Source organism: Equus caballus, chromosome 2 (genome assembly GCF_041296265.1).
Source record: "Equus caballus isolate H_3958 breed thoroughbred chromosome 2, TB-T2T, whole genome shotgun sequence".
Lineage (NCBI taxonomy): Eukaryota > Metazoa > Chordata > Mammalia > Perissodactyla > Equidae > Equus > Equus caballus.
This window is the reverse complement of record NC_091685.1, coordinates 85127681-85147005: the sequence shown is the minus strand read 5'-3', so window position 1 is coordinate 85147005 and position 19325 is coordinate 85127681. Positions and strand designations below refer to the sequence as shown.

The 19325-nt window shown below is 38.7% G+C and overlaps 1 long non-coding RNA gene across 1 annotated transcript in view; it reads left to right on the top strand.

The window, feature by feature from the left end:
• Positions 1-19325, top strand: part of LOC138921878 (uncharacterized) — a 91824-nt gene that overhangs the window by 49184 nt on the left and 23315 nt on the right. The gene's annotated exons all lie outside the window — the stretch shown is intronic.

The window sequence follows — 19325 nt, the reverse complement described above, 5'->3', positions numbered from 1 at the left end:
ACTACCAAAGTCATTTTAATGACTATTTATCCCAGCATTCATGTTCCTTTTCCAGTGTAGGATAAATGGCTTTTAAAATTCAATGAGAATCTTTAATATTCCAGGGATTCAATCCACGACCTTTGATGAATGCCAGTGCCGTATAGAGAATTGTCTTGCTGCAAATAAAGTGAAAAATCCTGGCATTACAATCTAATTGAGCAATCTATTTGGAGAGTTGCGTTACTGGAGATGAAATGTGTCCTCATGGAGCAAAAGAAAACAAAAACAATGATAGTAGGGGTATAGGGTGTTATGGAATCACACAGCAGGAGCACCCAGCCCAGTCTCAGGGTACCAGGGCAGTGGTAATAAACTGAGAATGAGAGATTACTAGTAGTGATACTTAGCCTTGTGAAAAGAATTCTAGTCAAAGGAGATAGCATGCACGAAAGCCCAGACATAAAAGACAGGTTGGAAGTTTTGGAGAAACTAAAAGAAGTTCCCTTTAGCAGCAGCATAGAGATGGGGTCAGCTGAGGGAGAGGTGTTAGGAAACTGATAACTGAGGCCTAAACTAGGGTAAGATTAGCAAGACTAAGCAAAATGGGCAGATCACAGACCTTAAGGAGGCTGAATTTACAGGGCTTACTGATTAACTGGATTTGGGAAACAATGGAGAGAGGAGAATCAGGGATCATTTTGGAATCTGGCTTGGACTACTGACTGGATGGTACCACTCACGGAGAAAGAGAACATGGGGGTAGGAGCAGGTTTGGGGAGAGTCTGAGGGACATTTCAAAATATCCACTAGGGAGCTGCTGAGGAGATAAAGACTGAGGAGACATCAATATATAGGTATTAATTTCATATCAACATGCAAAGGATTTGCAAAAGAAGATCCTTCAAAATAGACTTAGAAGGCTCTGCCAGAGGAGGGAAGAAGCACTCGGACAGAATGCTTTTAAAAATTCAAGGAAGAAGGTAATTCAAAAAGGATTGAATGGTCATAGTGTCAAATGCTACTAAGAGGTCAAATAAGACAAAAACCAAAAAGTTCACTTTGGATTTTGCAATAAGGATGTTGCTGGTGACCTTTGCAAAAACACTTTCAGTCAAGTGGCCTGGGCTGAATCCAGATGCAGTGAGTTGTGGAATGACTAGGAAATAGGAAATAAGAAGAATGTTAGTGAAAGGGAGGATGGAGATAAGGCAGTAGCTGGAGGAAGATGGGAAGTTGGACAGTTTAATTACTTAATGCAGGAGAGACCTGAGTGTGTTAAACACTGATGATGTGAAATAATCAGTGGAAAGAGAAAGATTGAAGATACTGAAGGAAGAGGGTGCAATCAGTAGAGGGAGACCTCTGAGAGGGTGGAGGAAGATGGGATCCACAGCTCTGGATAAGGGGCCTCTCTTTGACTGTAAAAGGGCTGGAAGATTGGATTCAGTGTCAGGAATGCTTTCAATTGCAAATAACAGAAAACCTAGCTACTAATATTGCCTCACTCAAGCAGAGGTTTATTTTTCTCACATGACAATTATTTTACCATACTGTAACTTTTGAAATATTTTGGTGGCATATATCATTGTAATTGGTTTTGTTTATACTAATTATATATACCAAAATATATTTAAAATATGTTTTATTTTATCTATTTAAAATGTCATTCAGGGAAGGAGTCTGAGCATCTTAACAGACTTTCAAAGGAGTTCATGGCACAGAAACCTTTACCAGTCCATACCCTAAATGGTTTCAGTGTCTAATCTCACAGCTTTAAATACTATCGAAAGTGTATGTCTCTTAGATTTATGTTTTCTGCCCAACTTCCCTTTTCAGCCACTAAACTCAAATGTTCAGCTAAACTCATACACTCAACATTTCCTCTCGGATGTCTATTAGTACCTCAAAACTAACACATCAAAAACCAACCTCCTGAATCTCACTCCCCAAACCTCTTACAGTCTCCCCTCCCCTCAGTAAAAGGCAACTCCATTTTTCTAGTTGCTTGGGACAAAAACCACGGAGTCACCCTTGACTCCTCTCTTTCATAAGCCACATATGATCTAGTGGCAATCTCATCGACTCTGTCTTCTGAGGCTATGTAGGGTCTAACCATTTCTTACCGGTTCCACTGTCCATCCTGGTCCAAGCTATTGTTGTCTCTTGCGTGGACTTTTGCAATAGTGCCCTAACAGTGCTCCCTGCTTCCACCGCTGCCTACCCCACCCCCCAGCATGGATGTGTGTGCACACATACACAAACACACACATACACACTCACAGTGATCAAAACAGCAGCCGGAATGATCCTGTTAAAACGTCTTTAATCAGATCATGCTGCTCCTCTCCTTGGAACTCTCCAAGGGCTTCTCTACTCAAAGTAAAAGCAAAAGTCTTACAGTGGCCCATGAGGACCCCGGGATTTGGTCCCTGTTTGTCTCTGTGACCCAGGTACCACCACGTACCCTTCATTCTGTGCCAACCCCTTCTTGTTATTTCTCCCATACACCAAGCATGCTTCCACCTCTTGGACTTTGAACTTGCTGTTCCCTCTGCCTGGATGGAATGCTCTTTTTCTGAATGACTTTTTCCCGTACATATAAAATAGCAATCCCTTCCACCACACTCCTCATCGTCTTTTCCATGCTTTATTTTTCCCCATACTACCATCATTACCTGATGTATTACAAATTAGTTACTTCTTTATTGCCTTTCTCCCACCATTAGAATGTTAAGTTCCATGCAGGCAAGGACTTTTTGTTTCTCTTGATCCCAGCTGTTTCCTTGTTGACTAGAGCAATGCCTGGCCTCTATAGGTACTCAGTAAATGTTTGTTGAAAAAAATCATTTCTTCTGGTCCACACAGATTTTTTCAGTATCTTTAGAAGAAGAAGATTATAAGGTTTTTGTTTGTTTGTTTTGGTGAGGAAGATTGGCCCTGAACTAACATCTCTTGCCAATCTTCCTCTTTTTGCTTGAGGAAGATTTGCCCTGAGCTAATATCTGTGCCAGGCTTCCTCTATTTAATATGTGGGACACTGCCACAGTGTGGCTTGATGCCCGGCATCCAAACCCACGAACCCCATGACACCAAAGCAAAGCATGCGAACTTAACCACTACACCACCGGAGTGGCCTTGATTATAAGGTTTTTTAAAAATAAAGTATTCAGAAACTTATTGTTTTAAAAAATAGTTTTAAACAGTATTAATATTTTACTCAACTCTATATTGAACTATAGCATTTCCATATATAAGATTTATTTATTCACATTGATTATTTTTATAATGATTAAAACTATGATATAGCTTGTTTTGGGTCTCATTAAGAAAGTCTTAGAAATGTGAGCAATTTAAAAATTGGTATCCTGAAAAGGTAACCACATTTTAAGTTAAAGATACCATCTAGAGACAGAAAATTGAAGGAAAAGATATAGTTATGGCCAGCCCATTGCTATTTTAGAAGTCTAGGTTGCTCACAGAGTTATGTCCCAAGGGAAAAATATTTTGTAATGAAATCTTGTTCATTCTGGATATTTTTGTGAACCTAAAAAATGACCTGCTATTTTAGCATATTGGTATTTATATTATTGTTACAGCAGGAGGCATGAATTGCCGCTTTGGATGTTCCCAAGATTATGTGCTTTCCCTGCTTCTAACCTGTTTGAGCTACAGGAGAAACAGATTATTAGATTCTGTTACTCTGTGATCCCTTCCAATTCTAATATTCTGTGATTAAATGGTGTCAATGAGTATTGTGCTTTTGGAGAAATTGGATTATTCACCATCCTGGGGTTGGGGTAGGCAGTGGTGGAAGCAGGGAGCACTGTTAGGGCACTATTGCAAAGATCCAGGCAAAAGACAACAATAGCTTGGACCAGGATGGACAGTGGAACCGGTAAGAAATGGTTAGACCCTACATAGCCTCAGAAGACAGAGTCGATGAGATTGCCACTAGATCATATGTGGCTTATGAAAGAGAGGAGTCAAGGGTGACTCCGTGGTTTTTGTCCCAAGCAACTAGAAAAATGGAGTTGCCTTTTACTGAGGGGGGGAGACTGTAAGAGGTTTGGGGAGTGAGATTCAGGAGGTTGGTTTTTGATGTGTTAGTTTTGAGGTACTAATAGACATCCAAGAGGAAATGTTGAGTGTATGAGTTTAGTTGAACATTTGAGTTTAGTGGCTGAAAAGGGAGGTTGGGCAGAAAATATAAATCTAGGAGACATGTACTTTCGATAGTATTTAAAGCTGTGAGATTAGAGACCATTTAGGGTATGGACTGGTAAAGGTTTCTGTGCCATGAACTCCTTTGGAAATCTGGTAAGATGCTCAGACTCCTTCCCTGAATGACATTTTAAATGCACAAAACAAAATATATTTTAAATATATTTTGGTATATATAGTTGTTATAAAGAAACCCAATTATAGTGAATATGCCATCAAAATATTTAAAAAGTTACACTGTGGTAAAATTATGGTTTTTATTAATACACTAAGTAGTGAGATCTAACAGTGAGCAGAATAACTATCATCACTTCAGAGAAGTCGTGTGCCTAAATATTTCAGGAAATCTGTAACAACTGTAATGAGATGAAAATATCTATAAATTTTTATGAGATAAAGTCACAGGTACTGCTAATATTACTGTGATTTGCCTGTCTACGTTCACAATAGCAGGAAACAATATGCCACAAGCATATTGTCATCATGTGATATCATGCTATGTACCATGGATGGTGCTTTTTGCTAGCTATTACTAGTTATTTTTTGGAGTGAAAAGTGCTAAAGTATAGGAAATATTAAGGCTCTTCATTTTTCATAAGAGCCCCATCAGTGCTACCTCCAAGGCTAACCACTTCTTACCACATCCCGTCTAAACCCTGATCTACATCACTGGCCTCTCTTACCTGGATTGTTGCGAAAGCCTTCTAACTTCCTAGAGTCACTATCTTTGCAACAGCCAGAGTTAACGCCTGCATCTTGTCCCTACATAGCCTCCAGAGGGATCTTCCGGTGGTGGTTTCCTGCTGCCATTAAAGCAGAATACAGACTCCTTCCATGGCCACAGGGCCTCACCTGTGGGAGCCTGCCCACCTCACTAACCTTACTTCCCACCTTGCACCCCTCACTCACTGCCTTCTTTCTGCTCCTTGAAGATGCCAAGCCCAGGCCCCTTGTTCTTCCTGCTCTATCCTGCCAACTTCCCTGGGAAGTTCTGTCCTGACATCTTCTCCTGAGTTAGGTATCAGCTCAGAGAGGCCTGTCTTTATCACCACAGCTGAAGTAGCACCTCGCCTAGCACTCTCTAGCCTGTTACTTTACTTCTTTTTACCATAAAACTTACCACTGTCTGCAATTATGTTATGTCTTTGCCCTGCCTTTACTGTCTGTCCCTCCCTTCTAAAATGTAAGCTCTCAGAGGACAAGTTATTGTTACCAGTCACTACCAACTTTCCAGCCACAAGAGTAGTGCCTGACTCATCGGAGATGCTCAATATATTTATGTTCAATGAATCGATGAATGAGCTAGGTGCAAATGACAGTGAAATACTAACTGGGAGAATGTGTCACTCAGCAGGACTAAGCCTCACTTAGAGGGAACCAAATGGATACCTCCAAATACTTTCCCTCAGTTGCCATGATTTGAATGCACAATTCTAAGAACTTACTCTTTAAAATGATGGCTAATTCTTATAATAAAACAATTCCATACAATTCATTATCCTGATGCAGATTAGCAAAAATTTTGAAGATGAGAATCAAAGTCTAGAAAAAAACCAGAAATAGATATTGACCAAAAAACATGTATATATGTAATTATTATTATTATTTTTGGATTAAACAATAAACTGAGAAAATAAGCTTTAGAAATAAATATTTTTAAAGGCCAACAATTTAGCAAAATTTGGAATGATCTTTACAGTGTAGATTCTAGAATGACCAATGAAAAAACAACTATACCATCTTATTTTAGTTACAGAGAAAGAATTGAATTGGCATTATGTTCATACTGGATATCAGTCTTAGATGTAAATGTTCCTTAATAATCGATGCCAAACTTGTATAGATCGTACTGGGTTGTCTGCACTTTGGGTTGTTGATAGTGCTTTAAATATTAATTTGACATTTTTACTTTTCTTCATTGCTGTGCATTTTATTTGTGAACAATCATAAACTCCCATGTGACCTAGATAACAGGAGTATGCCGTAGGGTCTTAATGTTGGGAGTTTAAGCAGAGTTCAATAACTATAAAGTATTTCACTAATAGGAAAAGAAGAAGACAAACCCTCTGTTGACCTTTGTTTCACATTAAAATGACCGGAGTTTGACACCAAAATGACAGCTGGTTAAAACAGCTTGAGATTTCAAAGTGCTTGAGTATATATAAATATTATGACTGATCTCATAAGTGTGTTGGAAAACACTTTAAGAAAGGTCCTTGGTTTAACAGTTTGCTACATTCTCCCCGTTTAGTTGGAGGGAAATATCATCCCACAAAAAGTTTTATCTTCTGGATTTAGAGGAAATGTAATAATTAAAAACATGTAGTTGAACTCAACAGAACCAAGATTGGAGGTTAATACTGTGAATGTAAATTACTCCTTTGTGCAGAAACATAGGGTTGAGATTCCTGTAGTTTGATAATAGGACAGATACTGCTCCAAATGAACTTTATGTAATGAGATGTTAATAGTTATAGTATGTAGAAAATTCATCACTAAAATTAATTTTTACCACTTCCTTTTCTACAACAGAACATGTTAGGGCAAGGAGAACTCTCAGGGACCAAAGGTACATCGTGGGCAGCTCGTTCCTATACTCTGGTCTCATAATATTCCAAAGGGCACATCTACCATCCAGCCTCTACTTAAAATTGACTCGACTTTATTTTTTAAAATCTCACTCAAGCTACTGTTTCTCCTAAACATTATATAATATCTACTTGGAATCTGCTGTGCATTTTTCTGTAGGCAAGGAGAACTTGAGATGACAGAGTGGAAAGAATAGGAAGCAGCAGTGATAAACAACAGTCAGAATGATGTAGTTTGTTAGTGGACTGGATAGATTAAGATTATCAGCAGCACAGAGTTCAGGCAGAAGCTTTCCCATGAGGCTCGTAACATTTCTAGAAGGCATTAGCATCAATTAGTGAAGAATTAATTTCCGAAAGTGGAGGCTGACTAGGGCCCTGCAGTCAGGGAGTGAGTGCAGATCCAGGGGCAGAGAAAAGGCTGTGCCAGTCTCCAGCAGGCAGGAGAGTGAAAGGAGAGGGAGAAAGCATGCTTGGCATAGGTTGAGGTGAATAATTTTATTTCTATTTTTACTTTTTAATTTTTAAAAAGATAGTGCATGCACACAGTACAGAATTCAAACAACACAACGGAAAATTGAATGAAAATTGTCAGCTTTCCATCCCAACTCCCAGTTCCCAATTCCCCTCCAAAAGGTCAACACTTTCTTGTAAATCCTATGCTCTGTGCATGGACAACCATTTATATACAACTCCCTTTTTTAAAAAAATACAAACAGTAGTATTATATACAATGCCTCTGTTTTTCACACAGCGTGCAAGTCACATTATTCTAAACTTTGCTTTTTAACTTAATAGATTATAGTTTTATTCCTCCATATTTCCTCAATCCCTTTTAACAGCATATTATATTCTGTCCTATGGATGTGACAGTTCCTTATGTTGGACATTTAAGTTGTTTCCAGGCTTTGGTCCTATAAGTAGTGCTTCAGTCATAGCCTTATATGTATGAGGTTCTCTCTTTTTATATTTCTGCTCGAGAATATTAGAATGGGATGGAAAGATCAGAAAATGAAATTGTCCTAATTAGAGTGGTGTATTTAGGATGGGCTGATTTACACTGGGACAGAGAGATGTTAGCATTAGGTGGCATTGATAAGAGAATAAAAGTTAACTTAGGTAATAGAGTTTCATTGCTCCATGGGTTGATTGGAGGCAAACAGCAATATGGTTTTTGGTATTTTGGTGCTAATCTTCATAAAATAAAAATTCAAAGTTAGAGTAAGTAGTTAATGAAAGTGAGTAAACAGGAAATATAATGATGACCCATATAAAACCTGCTGTTCTTTTAAAGGAAAACAAGCTATTATTGAGCAGATATTCTCTCACAGCATTAACTACTGATTTAACAGCTATGAATAAAATGAGAAAAATGCATTAACACATATAGCCAGTAAGTGTGTTAAAGTGTGAAACATCATTACAAAACAAAGAAATGAAATGAAAGGGACATCTTTTCTGTACAATCCAGAAAAAAATTGTCTTTAATTACAATACACAGTGATAATGGTTAAATAATTAAAGGTCCCTTTATATGGGGGACTTTCATGTTACAGTTTAAAATAATATTTTAAAGAATACTTGCATGTAAATATTCACATTATAATGGTAGATCAAAGACTGTGCCATAGGGTTACATGTATAACTAAATCTATGATGCAGACTCATATGTGTCAGAATGGGAACACTAAAATGTTAGAGGTAATTATCTCTGATTAATGGGATTATTTTTTTTTATACTTTTCTGTGTTTTCCAAATGTGCTTCAGTAAGTCCTTTAATTAATTTATTATTTTTTTTTAGGAAGATTAGCTCTGAGCTAATACCTGCTGCCAATCTCCCTCTTTTTGCTGAGGAAGATGGGCCCTGAGCTAACATCTGTGCCCATCTTCCTCTATTTTACATGTGGGATGCTGCGACAGTGTGGCTTGATAAGTGGTGTGTAGGTCCGTGCCTGGGGTCCAAACTGGCAAACCCCGGGCTGCAGAAGCAGAGTATGCAAACTTAACTGCTACACCACCTGGCCAGTCCCAGTAAGTCCTTTTATTTATTTATTTATTATTTTAAAAAATTTTTCGAGGAAGATTAGCCCTGAGCTAACATCTGCTGCCAATCCTCCTCTCTTTTTTGCTGAAGAAGATTGGCCCTGAGCTAACATCTGTGTCCATTTTCCTCTCCTTTATATGTGGGATGCCTGCCACGGCATGGCTTGACAAACAGTGAATAGGTCCACACCTGGGATCCAGACTGGTGAACCCCAGGCCGCCAAAGTAGAGCCCGTGAACTTAACCACTATGCCTCTGGCTGGCCCCCATTTTATTTTTTTAAAAAATATTTATTTAAAAAAGAAAAATTGAAATACATAGAAATGGAGGTAAGGCTTATTTTTAATAAAAGCTTTTTAAAAAATATATGTTCCTTTTCTCGAAGTTGCCTCCTTCCCATTCTTAGCCCCATTTACATTTATGGAAATATTTGAATCAAATTTTTTACAGGAACTCACATTATTATAGATTTTATGTTTCAGTTGGTAAGCGTCACTTTGAGATTCAGTGTGAATGATGTTAAAGCCTTTCCCTACTTAATCAAGATAAAGCCTGACATATGTACAGACTTTCCTAAATGTACCTCTCCAGTCTAGATGTGCCTTCTGAGCTTCAGACCTGTGCGTCCAAATGCCTCTGGGGCATCTCTGCTTGCATGCCTCACAGGCAGCTCAAACATAGCATGTGTTCATCCTAAAATGAGTTCCTGGTCTTCCCCCAGTCTCTCCTGTGATGCCAGCATCCCTCCCTCACCATCATTCAAACACCTGAGAGTCACCCTTGACATTTCCCTCTCTCTCCTTCTCCACGTCCAGCGCATGGCCAGCTCCTGTCAGTTCTACCTGCACAATATGTTGTTCATCTGTCCCCGGTCACTGTCTCCACTACCATACCCTGGCCACTTCTCACGTGGCTTACTGCAATAGCTTCTCACTGGTCGCCATGACTTCACTTTTGCTCCCTTCAGGTCATTCTCCACATACAGTGGAAATGTCCTGTTCTCATCATAAGAGAAATGCAGACTACAATGAGATGCGATTTTCCACCTATCAGATTGGCGCATTTCAAAAATTTTGATAATACGATGTGTTGGCAAGGGGTAGAAGACAATAGGCACTTGTGCATTGCTGGTGGGAGTATAAATTAATTCACTCACTTTGGGAAGCAATTTGGCAAAATCGGAATTAAAATTATATAAAGCCTTTATGACTCACCTGTTTATTTCTAGGAATTTATCCTTCAAGTAGCTTACACAAGGACAAAATGATATATGCATATGCATATCCATTGTAGCATATAAATATGTGTATATATGTATACATGCGTATGTATATGTGTGTGTGTGTGTATATATATATATACATCCTAAATGTCCATCAACGGAGAACTGATTTAAAATAAAGTGTGGCATGCAATAGAATACTATATAGCTTTTGGTCAGCTCTAAATGAGCTGATGTGAAAAGTGCTCCAAGATGATTAAGGGAATAAAGCAAAATGCAGAATAATGTGTATATTACAAGAAGATTAGTCCTGAGCTAACATCTGCTGCCAATCCTCCTCTTTTTGATGAGGAAGACTGGCCCTGAGCTAACATCCGTGCCCATCTTCCTCTACTTTATATGTGGGACGCCTGCCACAGCATGGCGTGCCAAGTAGTGCAAACTTAACCGCTGCACCGCTGGGCTGACCCCGAGAGAGAAGACTTTTAATGTATACTTTTTTATTGATAATGCATATAGTTTACACATTCAAGAGGAAAGAACATTTCTTTTAAAGAATGATCTTTAAACAGTCAAAACGTAGGCACGTGGCCCCTCTGCTTAGCATCCTTCTGTGGATTCCTTTGCAGTTAGGATAAAACCTGGTCCAGGACTACATGCCCCGTCTTGGGCCAGCCTCTGTCTGTCTCCCCAGAGAACCTTTTGAGGACTTTTGTTCCCCACGCTCCAGCCCTGCTTTCAGTTTCTCTAACATGCCATGTCTTTTTTTACCTCAGGAAGGAGAAAGTATATCACCTTTGCTTGTATTCTTCCTGCTGCCTGAAATGTTTATTTCCTTTCCTTATTCCCTTCTTTCATGAGTGACTTCCACAGAGCAAACGTCTCCAATCTAAATTAGGTTCCCTTGCTAGTCTCCCTCATAGAAGGATGAAATTATGTGTTTACTTGTCTGAATTTTAGTGTTTGTCCCATGCACCACTTTTTGCCTTATCAGGCTGGGGTAGTGGAAAAAACATTTTGTTGAGACTCAAGAGATCTGAGTACTGATCCTACCACTGCATAATTTCAGCAAGTCTCTTAACTTCCCTGGGCTTCAATTCTCTCATCTGTACAATGAGAAAACTAGACTAGTTGCTTTCTAAGGCCCTATAATTTATAGTATCAGAATACTGTGTGCTTATAGTATAAAGTGAAATACACATAAATATTGAGTGCTAGTGTGCTCTTTATATAACGTGAAATACACCTAAATATTGTATGCACGTATGAAAGCACTTCATGGTATAAATGAAAGTTTCGTGAACTTCTTTCTTCAGAGTAACTTAACTTTATGAGTATTCCCCACAGTATGGTTTTTTGAGTGCTTCCTTTACCTTTACAAAGGTGGCAAAAACCTGGATATCCAGCTAACGTTCAAAAATGTACTTAATGTACAGACAGGATATTCTAATATGCCAAACTCTGATTGTTTTCTTATAATGCTCTCCTTGCTGTATTTTTATAAGGCATTAGTTTTTATCCAGTCTATAACTTGAGTCGTTAGATCATATAGGCTTTTTCTCATTCTTGTTTTTGATTAAATTACAAATCCACTAGACGGTGTGTATGGGCAGAGAGAGAGAAAAGCTAGTTTGTTGTTTCTACTCTATAGCTGAAGTTAAAAGGTTCCATTTAAGAAGGCTAAAGATTTCTGATTACATTTTGATTTTTGGAGCAAGAAGAAAACCAAAAAAGGATTTTCTGCAATAAATTTTAAAGTTTCTGTTGGCCATTAAAATGGCTAATTCTACAAATTGAATATTTAAATTAGAAGACTATATCAGATAAATACCATTTGACTCAATAATGTTATAAAACTTGTTTGCCTTCATATCACTTTCAGCTTTCTCAGTGGTGATAGTAACTTGACTCCGTTCCGTAAGAATTTTCAGTTGGCACATTATTCCTGCATTTACTGATTTCTACTTATGAATTCTGGACATTTGTTTTAACCTGTATTTTCTGAAGAGCTAATAGCACTCTGTGTTAGAAAACTAATCCTTTCTTACAATGGACCACAGTGGGGTTATATTATAATAATTTACCAAACCCTAATATTGTAAGAAGGAAATTGTTTTAATTATTATTTTCTCTTTAGCACCCGGTCTGACGGCAGTGGTTGGAGGTCGTCCTAAAGTGTAAATTGACTGATGATATGCTAAAGTCAGTCTTTTATATGTTGCTCCCCTCGGCATAGTTTTCTGGGTAGGGGTGAGAGCAGGGCGGGTCTAGAATCAGGGGCCTGTCCTCTTGGCACATCTTGCTCATTAACTTTCCTCAGACTCACGGGAGCCCTACCATAGCTCTTGAATAGTAAGCCGGCCTTATCAGAGAATCACCTGTGCTGATCCTGGATGAATCAGACAGGTGAGTTAGTCCCTGGGTTTAAAGTTCTCACGAGATAAGTGGCTTTCTAGGGAATAGCGTAATAAGGCTGAGCTAACCTATTTTTCCAACCACCACTTTACAATAGGGGAAATTTGATTTATTGACAAACAAATTATTGACAAATAAATGATTGACAAATAAAGGGGCCCTCTTTGGCTTTACATAACAATATTAGAGGAAGGCGGCCACCTCATTTACACGAGCCCTTCTCCTACTATAGTGCCTAGTTCAGTTTCTCTTGGTAGTTCTTTCTGTTTGTAAAAAATGAAGTAAATTCTTGCACTTTAGTGGAATTTTCTGGCGGCTTTGTGTTCTATTCTTTGGAGATGAGATAAGACATGTTTAGATTGCTGGATTCCAGAATGCATTTGTGTCAGTTTAATCAGGAATGCATGGATTCTCTTTCTGTCTAAAGTCAGATAAGGCTGAAAAAGAGCCTCAAAAGAGTTATCTTTCCTGTTTATTCCTTTCTCTTCACTCTCTCCTGAACCATCTATGAGTTTCACCCCCCACCCGCTCCTCCAGAACTGCCCTTGTCAAGGTCTCCTGTAACGTTTATTTTGTTTAATAGAAAGTCTGTTATTGTCACCATCTTACTTGGACCCTGAGCATAATTTGACACTGTTGGTCACTTTTCTCCTCCTTTAAATACTTTCTTCTCTTGGCTTCCAACACACTACATTTTTGTGGATGTCTCCTACCTCATTGCCTGATACTCCTCCATCTCCTTTGCTGCACCCTCCTCTTCCTCCCTGACTTCTAAACGTTGCAGTGCCTTGAGACATGGTCCTTGGACCTCTCTTCCGTTCTAGCTACGCTTACTACCTTCATGATCTTTTACCTTTAAATACCACCTACATGCAAATGGCTCTCAAATTTCCTTCTCCAGCTTCCATGTCTCCCTTGACCCTCCAGCTTATGTACCAACTGTCTACTTAACATCTCCCATTTGGATGCCTAGTAAACATCTTGAGTTTAATATGTCCAAAACTGAACCCCACCCACCTCATCCAATCAGCTCCCCCTCTTCTTAGTAAATGGCAACTTCAAACCAAAAACCTTTGCATCATCGTTGACTGCTCCCTTTTTCTCATGCCTCATATACAATCTTTCAGCGATAGCTGTGTACTTTTGTCTTCAAAATATGTCAAAAGTCCAATCACGTCTTATCACCTCCATTGTTGCCACCCTGGTTCCAGTGACCATCATCTCTGGCCTCAATTATTGCAATAATCTCCTAACTGGTCTTGTTTCTACTTCCCACTATCATCTATTCTCAGAAGAGAGTGATCCTTTACACGTGTAAACAAGATAATGTCACTCCTTTGTTCCAAATGCTTAATCTCACCTAGAGTAGAAGCTAAAATCCTTAAAATGGTCTAGCAGGCTCTGCCAAACCTCTGATCTCCTCTCCTGACCCTGTCCCAGGCACTCTCTCTGCTCTGCACTGGCCTCCTTTCCAGGCTGCCTGAAGATCTTTGCACTTTCTCCTCCTACATTCTGACTCAAATGCTTATGGCTCCCTCCCTCACCCCAGGTCTTAGCCCAAAGGTCACTTTCTCAAAGGGAACAACCTGACAACCTGTTTAATATTGCCTAAAATCTTCTAATACTTCCTGTCCCCCTTCCCTGCTGTATTTTTCTTGAGGGCACTTATCCCCATCTGACCAACTACCTATTTTACTGATTTATGGTTTTTATTATTGATACACTTCTGCCCCCCCCCCCCCCCGACTAAATATAAGCCCCTTGAGGGGAGGAAATTTTGCTTATGTTCACTGTTGTATCCTTAACACTAGAAGAGGACCTGCATTATAGTGTGCCCTAATAGATACATGTAAAATGAATGTGAGATTAAAAAATGTTTGTGTTACTGGATACCCTGATGTGATGGGATGGAAGCATTTTATTTCTGTTTAAGGGTCAACACTGTAATATCATATGAGCTTTTGTTTTGTATGTTTGGTTGACTATTCAACAAACATTAATTGGGGCATCTCCTCTGTGCCAGGCACTTTGCTTGGCACCAAGCATAGAGAGATGAGCAAAATATGGCCGTATGCACTTAGAAGCTCATGAAACTTCCTCCATTTAAAGTTTTATTTTGCAATATTTAATATATACAAAAAAGACATAAAAATAATGTATATTCTTTATATCATAAACATATAAAAAATAATGAATTCTTGTATGCCCGTCTTATATACCTGAAGAAATAAAACATTACCAGTGCAGGAAAGCCCCCATTTTACTCCTTTCCAGTGGCATCTCCTCCCTCACTGCCAGTAGTAACTACTCTCCTGAATTTGGTGTTTATTATTCCCATGCATTTTTAAAATACTTTTACTACATATGGATCCCTAAAGCACATATAGTTTTATTTTATATGTTTAAATGGTGTCAAAGTTCAGGTCTTTTGCTTTTCTCACTGAATTTTATTTGTGAGACTCATCTGTGTTGATACCTATAACCATTCATTTTAATTGCTGTATAGCATTTCACTTGCTTACCCATTCCCCTATTAATGGACACATAGGTTGCTTCCATGTCTTTGATATTAAAAATATTGTTGCCTTAACATTCTAGACCAAATACTGTCCAGTAGAACTTTCCGTGCTGATGGAAATGCCTTATGTCTGAACTCTACAATACTGTAGCCACTAGCCACATGTGGCTATTGGGCACTTGGAATGTGGCTAGTATGACTGAGGGACTTAATTTTTAATTTCATTTAATTTTAATTAATGTGGTTAGTGACTACTGTCTTGGAGAGCACAGTTCTACACTAAGTTTCTTTGTGTCTTTGGGTGCATCCAGGACAGCAATTCTCAATACTGTCAGACCCAATGCACGCTTCTTATAACAAATATATTTTGTATCACCCCATTTACTATCTTTAAATGAAGTTCATAATTAATTTAGTTCATCTACACACATTTAAAAAAATAAAATGTAATGTACTTACTGTGATATAAAGTGAAAATATAAGGAAACTAATTTATCTTTTTGAGGAAGATGAGCCCTGAGCTAACCTCTGCCTCCAATCCTCCTCTTTTTGCTGAGGAAAATTGGCTCTGAGCTAACATCTTTGCCCATCTTTCTCTTCTTTATATGTGGGATGCCTGCCACAGCATGGCTTGATAAGTGGTGCATAGGTCCACACCTGGGATCCGAACCCATGAACCCCACGCTGCCAAAGTGGAATATGTGAACTTAACCACTGCACCACTGGGCTGGCCCCATAAGAAAACTAATTTAAATAAAATAAATAGGTATATCAATATGTCAGCAGCCAATACACTACAGTACATTAGGAGACAAAATGAAGTTGTCTATAAATGCAGACTCTTAGAGGTTTGTGATATTGGAAACAAACATCAAAAGTGGTGTTGTTATTGGTGATGTGAACGACTCTTGGTGAGGTTCTGACAAGACAAAATACATTCTTCCCTTTTGTAGTAGTTGTGTTCCCTGGAAAATTTATACATATTGAAATCTTACAAAAATACTCGGTGTTTATATCTAAAACAGAGTTATGTTTTCCTTTTAGATAAATATAAATAGTTTTGTCACCTGCATGAATATTCTACTAGAGCTTCTAAAAGTCATGGAGGACGTAGGACAGTTCTCCTTTGAATAGGACTGTATTTCAAATAGCAGGACATATGGGATCCCTGGCCCCCTACCGACTACCTGGCAGTAAATCCCTCATCACTGTTATAAACAAAAATGCCCCCTCAGGTGTGGCACCAGTCCTGTTGAGGCCCACTGATCTGTGGTATATTCCCAGCACCAAATTACTGCGTCTTAGATATGAGCTTCTTCAACTTTACTGAATATATACTTGTTCTCCAAAGTATTTAGACCAATTTACCCTCTCACCAGCAGGATATGAAATTTACCATTTCTCGACATAGGTACAGTTTTTACCTCTAAAGATGCACTTTTCCTGGGTTATAACTTTGTTGACCTCAACAGTTAGCTGTTAAAAAACATAACTTACCTGTGCCCTAACTCTTTGTCTACTTCCGTTCAAAGTAGGGCCTCTCCCACCTTTCTGAATAAACCCAGAATAGAATACCTGCTAACCTGAACGCAAGTGTGGTCTCTTCTGCCATTTTCCCAAGTGTAGTTATGGCCCAAGAAGTCCCTAACTGATCCTAGCTCCTCTCCATTAACCCCAAGGATATGTATCTTCATCTCCTGTCAGACCCTTCAAATTCCAGAGGTATCTGATTAGGGTCCCCTGGGCATTTAGAATTTACACTAAAAAGATTCTTGAAATCTTAATTCCTGTTTTCACAGAGCAAATGCAGAAGAAGGTAAATGGAGCCAAGTGCATTGCTATTAAGGAGTGATAACGACCTGACCTTTACACCTCTGACTATAGCTGTAAAACAATGTTTGCTGCTGTAACGGCAAAATACTCCATACTCAGTGGCTCACGATAACGAGCACTTAATTCCCACGCTCGTGGTCAACTTCAGCTGGGCTGACATAGGCTCAGCGAGGGTGGGCAGCTCTGCTCCAGGTTGTGGGTTGTCTGGGCTTTGGGATGGGTTCAAGTCTGCGCCACATTTTTCATTCTGGGGCCTCAGGCAGAGACCAGCTAGGGCTTTCTGTTCTCTTGGCAGATCACTGGAGCACAAGAGCATGAGTCCACCACTCCAGCACATTTAGAGCTGCTGCTACTATCATGTCTGCTGATTTTCCAGGGACCAAATCATGTCACACAGACAAGCCTGAAGACAGGAAAATATACTTCTCCAAGAGAGAAGTAGAGAGGGCTGAGTATTTGCTGAACCATAGCCTAGTCCAATGCAAAGCAGCAACCCTTTTTATAGTGAAATAGAGTCTGTGATTAATAGGACATTTTTGGTGTTATGACCAAAATACAGCAAATGTATCCACACCAATACCAAGAACTAATGGAATAACAGCTCGAACTGCAGATTTTTGTGCATGGATACTTGCACCTGCTCTTTTTCTCTTTCACACCAAGCACATTTGCTCTGTCGATGTAGCCATGGTTTCCCCACTCCTCCTTCATTGACAGAAGATGGAGCTATTTGGTTTGGAACATGGCCTCTAGTGTTTCTCCAAAGGGAAAAAATTGGGGAAGAAACCTCCTCAGTTCTCCCTCCACCTTCCCTCTCTGCCGACAAAATCAGAGTCAACTCTGTCCAGTTACCCCTTTTCTGAAGCATGCTAAATTTAAGAAACTTTTTTTCTTCTTTCCCTTAATCAACATAAGAAATTAAAAAGATAGTCCATATCTTCACCATAATGAGAGTCTATGTATGTAGAAAAACAGATTAAAACTTCTTGGGCTTTTTGAAACATCTAAGAACAGAATGGATAAATAGCTTATGCTATATTATTTCAATGAAATACTATACTGTAATAAAAGTTTACTGTATAGTGTTTACTGTATGTAGCTGGACAAATGACACTTACATTCAACAATATGCATGAATCTCACAAATGTAATGTCTCTACTTTCAACTCTTGATTAATTCAATCCACAAATACTCAATGACTTCTGTGTCTGTGTTCCTGTTTATGACTTTTATGGGTTTTTCTCATACATTGTTGTCTGTCCACATTGGATAAGTAGATTTCCTTCCGACCCTTGTATTTGTGATTAAGGTTAAACTTAAATATTAGACCACATCAAAGGCTATTTATCTCTATCCCTGTCTACAAGTTAAGTCCTGGCTCCACCCAGACCTCTTTTAGGTACTCACTTAGTCTTAAGGGAGACTGGGTAAAGGAGTGTCCTGTGGAAAATCCATAGTTCTAGAAAAACAACTTCAACTTATAATGACTCACTAGTGCTTGGTTTTGTGTCTATAAAGACACTTTCTGATGAAGAAATCTCAGTGCTCCTTGGGAAGATCAAAGGGAAATGCAAATGAGAAATAGATTGGTGTATATGGTCAATAAGAAAACCAGATAGAGATGGGACTGGCATGACAAGTGAACAGAGGTCTGTGGAAACCTCACCTCCCTCTTTTCTGGGCCCCCAGATTTGAAAACCAAATTTTTATTGTCTCTTCTTTTGTATTATATCACTAGATCTCATGTTCTAAAACCGTTTTTCTTCCCGTATCCACCCCCCCCCAAAAAGGTTAAAGTAAGAGAGACTCCTTAATCTGCTACAATAGTATCTTAATTATACTTACAAGCATATCTGATACAGGTGTTTTTTGGAGAGGTTAGTCTTGATAAGCCTCTTTAACTATATTGTTTATTTGATTAGAAAGAGAAAAACTGTTAATGGTCATGGTTGGGGAATGGGTCTCCCTAATTACCTGATCGTTCCTATTAAGTGAAGATTAACCCTCCCCAAGAACTGAATTTGTCTTGACTTTAAACTTAGTATATAACTACTCAGATGGCTAGACTGCACATTATTGTGTCTGGATTTTTTCTCAGGGTTACAAGATTATATTGGATATTGTCTTGGTTGTTTACTTTTAAAGATACTGCACTGTGCTAATTGGTTTTGGCTTAGGAATCAGGATAGCATTCACCGTGACAGTATACTGATAAAAATATAGATGTCTCTGATAATTTAAATTAAACGGAATAAACCAAAAGGAAAAAAATAAATGTTCCTAAACTTTCACACATTAAATATAAAACTTCAGAAGCGACAAGTACTCCTAAAAACATTGAGTTTCTTTAAAAAGTGATTGTCAAAGGAATCAAAGTGCTTCTGAATTTTTTAGTCAGCAAAATTAGGGAAACTTTGAAAGCCAACATTTAATGCTAATAAATTACATGAAGGGAGGGATTGTGTCTGTCTTATTCAGCACTGTATCCCCAGAGCAATGCC